Source organism: Candoia aspera, chromosome 11 (assembly GCF_035149785.1).
Source record: "Candoia aspera isolate rCanAsp1 chromosome 11, rCanAsp1.hap2, whole genome shotgun sequence".
NCBI lineage: Eukaryota > Metazoa > Chordata > Lepidosauria > Squamata > Boidae > Candoia > Candoia aspera.
In genome coordinates, this window is record NC_086163.1 from 18,041,946 (window position 1) to 18,051,578 (window position 9,633).

Below are 9,633 nucleotides of genomic sequence, written 5' to 3' on the forward strand. Positions count from 1 at the left end.
TAATGATTGCCTATTCCAATAAAAGGAGTCTCATCAGTAGTTACTAGAGAAAACTAATTTATTGAATGAATAGTATGCAAAGTACGAAGAAAGCTGAGAATGAGCAAAAGCGCGCCAAATACAAACTTAAAAAGCCTTGCTCCCGTTGCGAACCCTCCCCTCAGGCTAGCATAGCAACCACCCCCCCAGATGCTAGCAACCGTTAGAATCGGCCTGAGAAAGTAACCTTGAACAGCAGAGATAACCCAAACATACATTCCAGAAGATTACAAGTCAGCACAAAGGAACTTTACCAGCGTGGCCAGGCAGGCACGCAACTGCAGATATGACATGTGAAACGTTACGAGGAACCATAAACATCGGAACGGGAACATGACACCAGTAGTATAGTAGCATCTTTATAATGGTCATGGATCAGCCATTTATACAATTCTTGTAAAACCATTACAGAACTCAATTTAAGATACATAAATATTGTCTAAATGAATCAAACCAAACACACCATAAATACAAGTGTAGAAGTAGACTATTAAAATAAAGTACTTAAAATTCTGAATTATAACACTACTGTACTTTGTGAATAAAATTCTGAAATACTAAAAATGCTAAATAATTAAACTACTAAGTGAGTGTGAGTATATGTGTGTGTATATTATTATCAGCCCAAATCAATTCACTGCAGGATGAAGGCCTTTTCATTGAAGGCTATGGACCATAATTTACCATGCTGGTTCCACGTGGGATGGTAGATAGGTATTTTTCAACGTCAAGTCTAGGGCTGAAGAGAGGGGCTAGCCCAAAGTCACCCAGCATCTTCCATGACTAAGGGAGAACTAAAAACTCCTCGGGTTACAACCATTCATTCAGTGACCGTTAAAGTTATGATGGCACTGAACAAGTGGTACTTATGACCAGTCCTTGGAGTTCTGGCTGTCACAGTATCTTCACAGTCACATGATCACTATTCAGGCACTTGGCAACTGGCTTGCAATTGGGAGTCAGACAGGAGGAGGAGGAGGAGGAGGAGGAGGAGGAGGAGGAGGAGGACTAAACCAACATAGTCCTCCTGGTCATGTGATCATGATTTCCGACGTTCCCTGCTGGCTTCCCACCAAAGTCAATAGGGAAGCCAGCAAGAAAACAGAAGTCGTGGTGACGTGAGGTCCTCACTTGACACCCATGTACTCCTCAGGTTATGATGGCGATTGGGACCAGAATTTCTGTTTCTAAGTGATACAGTCACATGACATCGTGCTTTACAACCGAGTTGCTTAGCAATGGAAATTCCAGTCCCAATTGCCGTCGTAACCCCAGGACCACCTGCACATATATACCTCAAAGTAATTCAGTTCGGAATCCATAATAAGGCTACCATATCTAGGACACTAATCCAGACTGTTTTGTTTGTCTTTATATCTGCAGCCCAGATTTGGTAACGCTAACAAAGAGAACTTACCTGTGAAAAACATACCTAAAATTGTGTAAGGCTCATCACTGTAGAAAATAAACACTACTTCCTATTTCATAATGAAAGCACCAGATGAAACTGCTTGAAGTTTACACTGTAAGAAATGTGTTTTTCAGTTGCTATAAAACTCCTTGTTTTCACAAAAACGTGTTTCCTAGGATGGGAGCAGACTGACGGTTGAGCACAGGCATATAAAGTCTAGCCCTCCCAACATTTCTGAGCTATACCTGCAGCAGACCCATCCAGGATGGCCAATGGAGAGGGATGCTGGGAATTGTAGTACAGCGACTTCCAGAGCTTCATGGGGTTCACACTCTTGCTGCAGAGGGCCAAACAGAGGAGAAAACCACTATAATGTATAGGTTAGAGGATTTCTGCAAATAGATTTCCTTCATCCAGGGCAGTGTTTCTCAACCTTGGCAATTTTAAGATGTGTGGACTTAACTCCCAGAATTCCCCAGTCAGCAATTCTGGGAGTTGAAGTCCGCACATCTTAAAATTGCTAAGGTTGGGAAACACTGATTCAGGGACTCAGACAGCAAACTGATAAATGTGTCCCCCCAACCTTGCAGGCGTAGGGAGTGTGAAGCCTACACAAAACTTTCCAACAGTGGCCGTAACCCACGGAGGCTGTTCTGGAATCAGAGTATAACCAACCTGCCTTCAGCCTCCTTTCACCACCAGGCAGGCGGGAGGGAAGCCTCCTTTCACAAATGAGGCACAGGATTCACCAGAATGGCAGGCCAGAGTCCTTCTGAATTGGGCGGCCTACCAATTTAACGAATCAAATTAATGAATTATTCCTTCTCCACCACCATCCTGCGCTCCCAAACCCCAGCTGTAGCCAGGCCTCCAACACACACACACAGACACACACGGCAAGTGCCGCCGCTTTGCACTGCAACCGGGTTAGTCGCGGGCACATTTTAGCCCCGCTTCCTCGCGAGTCAGCGCTGGTCCGGATGCCGAGGATTCCCCGTCCGCACCTGTTGCAGGGAAGAGCCCCGCATTCCGAAGGAAGGACGGAAGGAGGAAGGAAGAAGGAAGGAGTTTCCCTGTCTTTTCGCGGGGGGAAGCCAAGGCGATCCGACTGATGCTATTCCCCCCGGCCCGCGAGCCGGCCCGCACCGATCGTCGCGTCCTTCAGACGAACGACGCGAACGCGCCAGTCCGCCGAGCGCGCGCGGTTCGAATGCTGTCTCCGGGGTCCTTTGGCTCGCGTCTTTGCAGCATCTCTGCCGGGGAAATGCTCCTTAGCGATTGGTCCAAGGACAGTGTGGGAAGGGGGCGATTCACGGGGGCAAACGCTTTCCAGCGCAAAGGCCCCACCAGATCTGCGGGACTCATTCCCCCGTCCCGCAATTGTTGAAGGTCGACGTTTGGTTTTTGCAGCGAGACGCGAGCGTGCAAACGAGCAGAGGAGGTGGTGTGTTTCTTATCCCACCCCTCCCCCGCATTCCCCGAAACCACTCAGCAAAGGTGGCTTAGGAAAAAAAAAAAACCCTTCCATTTTAGTCATTATCTTCACATTAGAAATCAATCAAGGCCGTTCATTACCATTAACAAGATGGCTCGCCAAATTCCCCAGGATGCTCGCTCATTTGCGTGAAGGCACCAGCCGTTTCCCTCGGGTGTAAAGCGGAAGGGAGGGGAGAGAGAGACCCAAAAAAATCGGAACTAATGGTGCCAGACATTATTCACCTACCCAGTTGGGCTAGTGTGTGTGTGTGGAGGAAACATAATTAAAGGTTGATAAAAGATAACTGTTGGATTAACGGGGGGATGGGAGTGGGGGTTTCCAGGCTCAAAGAAAGCAAACTTCCAGAATCTCTGCCCAAGAAATCTTCTCAGAAATGCACAGTGTGCAGGCAGACATCATCAGGCCAAATGGAGGAAGAATGTGCATTGGTTGAAATACTCAAGTTGGTTCCCTCTTAGGCAAACTGTAGGGCTGGTCTTGACCTGGTAGGTGAGCTGAAGCATTTGGAGCATAGAGAAAGGCTAGACCACCAGTGGAGCTCCACATGTTGCTGAACTCCAGTTCTCAGTGTCTTTAGAAAGCATGGGCCATGTTGAGGGAACCTGGACATTGCAGTTCAACATCTGGGAGTACCACTGGTTGGCCCATCCTTGGTCAGAGCTATCATGACTAAACCATACTTGGAAATTGAGAGCTACTGTAGTTGAAGGCAAAACACCCTCCATATCAGATCTGCCAGGAATGGCAAGTCCTGTCTCTCTGGTTGTCCCTTTTCTTCTCCTTTGGTTGCAGTCTTGTATCATGAGTTGAGTGAATGGAACTCACCTGAGAAATGCTCTCTTTTGGCTTCTTTTGGTAAACACCCAGGTCAGGAGAAGAAGAATATAGCAGTTCTCCTAGCAACTAAGAGGAGAATTAGGAGTAGATCTTTTCCTCCAAGGAGTAGACTTCTCCGTCCACACAAGTAGAAATCCCAAATAACCAAAGGCTCTTGAAACTAGGTTTCCAGTGGGCTGCAGAACTATATAGACTTCCACTTTCTTATGGACTTCCTGAAGCATTCCTGCTTCTTTTAGTGTCACTTTGTTTTGCCTTCCTCCTCCTTCTCTTTTGACTATTTGTTCTCTGCTCATCTTTGCTATTTACACAGTTTGCCTCCCAATTGCTACTTGACTTGACATTCTGTATTTTCCCAACCCTTGGGCTTTGGCTGTAAGCTTTGTAGGACAGAGGATGGTTAACTCCCTCTTAATTTATCTAGGTTATAAAATATCAGGTACAGAAGTGGAAATGTATATGTTGTAAATGGAGATCAATAACAAATTAATGTTTCCCTTGCTCGGAGCCTCCCCTTCCAATCGTGTGGGGATATTTACCATATTTACTTCCTCTTTGTACTCTTTTCTCCTCCCCAGCTCGCTGATTCGTGCTGAGTTTGTGGATTGCTTAACCTAGTCTAATAAAACCATAATGATTTGGGGCTTGCCTAATGAATTTTTGGGCCTTTGCCAGCGGACTCTAACTGTGAAGGGAGATTTGAAAGGCTCATATAATCGACCAGTAAAATGAGGCAGAGGTATATGCTTGACAGGAATAGCACACACAGATTATATAGCTATATTTATATAAATTGCTGCAACACTTTTGAGATTGATGCCTCTATTGTGTTGTAAGCCAAGGGCTTAAAGACAATAGCCTCCTTTTCATGCATGCCGTGGGCAAAGAGTGCACAGATGTACATCAGCTGAGATGGAAGGGGAAAAACAAAACAAAACAAAGCAAGGCCCGGGTGACAGATAGGTGAATCTTTAAGGCACCACCTGTCTGGGTATTAAAATCTGCAGGTGAAAATATTTGGAGGTTCTGCCAAATCAATGAGGCAGTTCTCTACAGTCTTCACTGGTTCCCAATTCACTTTCTGTCCTAATTCAAGGTCCTAGTATTAGCCAAGAGGAGGGATCTTCACATCTGGGACCGACTTATCTGAAGGAATCCATCTTCCCAGATGTTCCTAGCTGAAGATCTTCAGAGGCCTGCCTTTCCATGCTGAGGTCTGGTCAGTGCGAATCCAGGAGATGACTTTTTCAGTAGTAGCCTACCCCAGATCTTTGAATATTTCAATGAATGTGTTTCCTTTACAGTGCATTTTAATTATTACCGAAAATGTTCACCTTGGGGTTTTATGGCGTTACAAGTGATCCCTGCAAAAACCTGATTTTGAAAGGGGGCATATAAATTATAAAAGGATATAAATAAATCAAGGATCCCATGGCCATTTTGGACAAGGCTGATCTTTCCTCTGACCAGGCTGCAGAGGACTGTTGGTCACTTGCAGCCCCCCAACCCACTCCCTTCTTTAGCTCACCTAATTTCAGTCCCCCCCCCTCCCCATTTTCCTTGAAATTAGTCCAAGGCAGAGATTCTTGTACTGTGAGTCACAAAGCTCTAGACAATCATAAACAAATTAAGAGGTCACCTATTTAGAGGGACTTTCACATGGAGGGCTGAAGCCATGCCAGAATGGCCTCCTGCTCTGGAGGAGAAGCCCAAAGCAAGGTCAGGAATTTCCAATGTTGTTGCTACAAGGAGCAAACACTGATTGAGAAGAAATGTGGAATTAAAAGGAAGCGTGGTTTCAAAAATATAACCTACGTATCAGGAATTGTGGAAAACTAAGAAAGCTCATTCTTCCCATAGAAACATAGACCCTATTTTTTTTTACTCTTTATTTTGTTTTCTTGTTTATTTTGAGTGAACAGGTTTTATTTTATACAGTTGCAAAGTTCTATCATCGTTTTATCTGACATAGTGATTGAAATGCCATTATTAAAAGTAAGTGGTATATTTATTTCTTACCTAATGAAATCATTACTTTTATTTATAGAGGAGTTACAGAAATTCATGTATCATTTTAGGGTGTCCTGGTATTGCAGAATTTAAGAACCCCTGGAGGAAGGGCTAAGTGACACGTGTCATCTGAAGCCAAAGATTGTCCACCTCTGGTATAAACAGCAATGGCTAGATTTCATAAAGCAATTTACTGTGTTTATGTTCCTAAGTGAGGCAAGGTGAAATCTGAAATGATTGGGCAATGGATGTGATGTGATGACTCTCACATCACATCACATCCATTCAGATAGGGAGAGAGAGAAGGGGGTTGGGATATGATATAGATAGGTGGTTTTGGCAATCAAGGGGCTGCAAGACTAGATTCACACCATTCTCCAGACCATGCTAAAATGAAGTTTGTGGTGTCATCCAGTTGGGGGAATCTCACCACTGTGACAGCTGGTTGTGTGAAAACAGCAATTATGTTTTGTTAACCTGGGAAGGCTTGGCTAACGTGAATCCCACCAATGATTTTTTTTTTCAGGGCACTTCTTTCCATCTGATTGAATTTAGGATTTCCATATGTTTGGCATTATAATGTATTCCAGGACATGTAAGCATGTTTTTATGTAGAGTTTTATCCATGCTTGGGTGCAGGTCCCATTAAAAAAGCTGGGCTCTGAATGACAATTGCTCTGTCTGTCAATCACTATTTAATGCCTGCATAGTGCCTACACAACAGGAATCTTTTTTTAAAAAAAGCAGTAGCTCAGAGTCCTTTCCTTCATTGAACAGCAGGAGATTGACTCCTTGGGCTTCATGTCTTGCTTTCAAAAGCAGGGATGGAATTCTGAAGATGCCATGTCAATTTCTGGTCCATTCTAGTCAATTTCATCTTCCTTTTCAACACTCTTTCCTAAAATACTTCCTTTTGTTTGTGAGCCTGCAGAGAACCTAGTTTTATTTTATGTCCTTTGACTTCTGAGAGACAACCAACTCAGGAAATTTGTTACTCTAACAGCTCTTCCTTCTTTTGTTTTGTTTTCTTTGCAGAGATTCTTAAAATAATTCCTCCCAGTGGGAAAAGCAAACTGTATATCAAATTAAAATGGATCCTGGGAGGTCACATGTCCCCATCAAACAACTAATATCTGTGTGAGGAGGCCCACAATTCAGAGTTTTTTGAAACTGCAAAGGGAGAGCCAATAAATAATTAAATGCGACATATAAGCCTGTAAAAAATAAGCATCTTTAGCACCAACGACAGTGCAGCTTCCACACACACACAAAAAAGATGATCAGCTTCTAAGGAAAGGGAAAGTATTAGAAGCAAAAAAAGAGGCAGAGCAGAAAATTTTAAGGTAAGACTATAAAGGGTGGCTGAACTGTTGATATAGCAAATGTATGTTTACTATGAAGTCATATTTCAGAACTGCAGTTATGTGTTTTGTCCAATCCTTGTTCACTCAGAAGTTGTACATAGTTTAACTGAGGTTACTTTCAATGGTCAGAGCCTATTTTTTTATGTCTACTCAAAAACAAAACTGGTTTGTTTTAGTGGTACTTACTCTATGCATAACATTGCAGTCCTTGTTTATTAATTAGTTAGGTTGCAACAGATTGCAGCATCTAGCCAAATCTGGCTTGGAAACTAAGTGGAATCGGCCCTGGATCCTACCACCATGGGGGATCACCTGCAAATTCCAGTGTTGTTGGCTAGACTGGGAAGCTGGAAAACACTCCAAAAGAAAGCTGTCACAAATCATTTCTGTAACATTCCCAAGAAAACTGGATACAGTCACAAGAAGTTAAGGAGTTGACCATCTTTAGTTTAGCTATCATATTTTCAACTAGCTCTTCCCTATGTGAATGATAGAGACCTTTTTTTAATCCCATCCATTTTTAGCATATATTTTTGGTACTGTTTTAACTTACTATGTTATCACTGGGGAGCCAGTGAGGTGTATTGGCAAAGATGCTGGGCTAGGAGCAGAGGAGATACAGGTCCTGGTCCTCCCTTAGACATAGATGCCAGCTGGGTGACCTTGGGCCAGCCCTTCCCACTCAAATCAGCCTTGGGCTTTGTGACTATATATATATTAATCTGTTCAATTGTGTCCAATTCTCAGTGACTGCCTGCACAAGTCCCTGCAGTTTTCTTGGCAAGGTTTTTCAAAAGTAGTTTGCCATTGCCTCCTTCCTAGGGCTGAGAGAGAGTGACTGGCCCAAGGTCACCTAGCTGGCTTTGTGCCTAAGGCGGGACTAGAACTCCCAGTCTCCCAGTTTCTAACCCAGTTTCTTAACCACTACACCAAACTGGCTCTAACTCTGTGACAAGCCAGCTGATAAACTAAGAATGAGGTAAACACAGTGGAGAAAAAATCAGACCTGCAACCATGTGTGAAAACACGAAGATGTTACTGCTTTATTATTGTTCCTCTATTTGACTATATACCACTTTGAGATATTTTATGAGAAGCAGAACACAAAAGCTTTTCATAATAATCAAAATGCAATTGATTGAAAGCTGCTTGCTCAACTAAAAGTCTTCCCTTCAATCAGGTGACTGATATATGAAAATAGTGTCCTTTACCAACCTGAAGTTGGCCTCTTTATAAAAAGATATTTCTCTTTTTGCTGGGCCCGCAGGCAAGAAGGAACCCAAATGCTCAGTCAGTCAGTCCTAGACTTCTTCCCACTTAGACCCATTGAAATAAATAACTAAAATGCCATTGGATTCCTTTGAAGAAAAACTATACCTGGATAGTTACCCCTTCAAAGCAAACCTACCAACCCTATTACATGCAAATCTGTGCAAATTGAAACTTTTATGAGTAATATCTTCCTCTGGGTACACAGAAGTCACCCTTTAGAAGACGTTATCAAAAGTGTGATCTTACAAAAATATACCCCCATGCAGTTCATTGGGGGTTGCTTCACATAGGGTAAGGATTCCAACCTTTGGCATATTCCACTTAAGTACATGATGGCTGGACAGTTTCCCATGATGAACTTAACCGTGGTTTACTCAATCCAGTCTTCTAGATTTCTACATCATTACACACTGGGCTAAAGTAGGATTGGGAAGGGAAGGTCATGGTTTGGTGTATGGTAGGAAACCAAATATTGACTGAGTGTGTGCAAACAAGGCCATCAGTTATGCCATCACCTGGTTTGTTTGGATATACTGTATGTTATGTGAACATAGCAACAGTGGGTCTCGATTAAGTGTGTGAATCAAACCACAGAGCTGCTATTTGCAGCCTGCGTTCCCATAAATAGGCTAGAACATGGTCAGCTACACTATGGCTCAATGTATTGTGAAAATCCAGCCACAGCTGTACTGGTCAATGACCAAAATAAATCCAGCCACACTGTTCTTCAGATACATTGGGCTACAACTCATAGTATCCCAGCTAGCACAATCTAAGATGGGAGTTGCAGTCATACGCATTGAAGGTTGTAAATCCAAGTAAAACATCTCTTATAACAGAATAATTGCTGTTTTAGAAAAACATTATGCAGAAGCATCTTTTGTCCATCTTCAGCTTTCTTCATCAATCTCCACTGTAATGAGACTTTTTCTGAACTTGAAAGTGGAAGTTGTGGATCCCAAAAAAGCAGAAGGCAGGTTTTGAGCAATCATTTAGTTCCTGTGCCTCTCTGTCTCACTGGCTCCTGTTATTTGGGCCAAAGGCAGGGATTGCTCATTCTTTCAGAATAACTTGATAGGTCAGATGTCTTAAGCCTGTAAGCTCTTTGTCTGAAATGTCATCCCAGCCTAGATGTGCCATCAAAACAGGACTGGGGTACACCTCCAAGGACCCTATTTAACAGAATGAGCAGGGGGCACAGA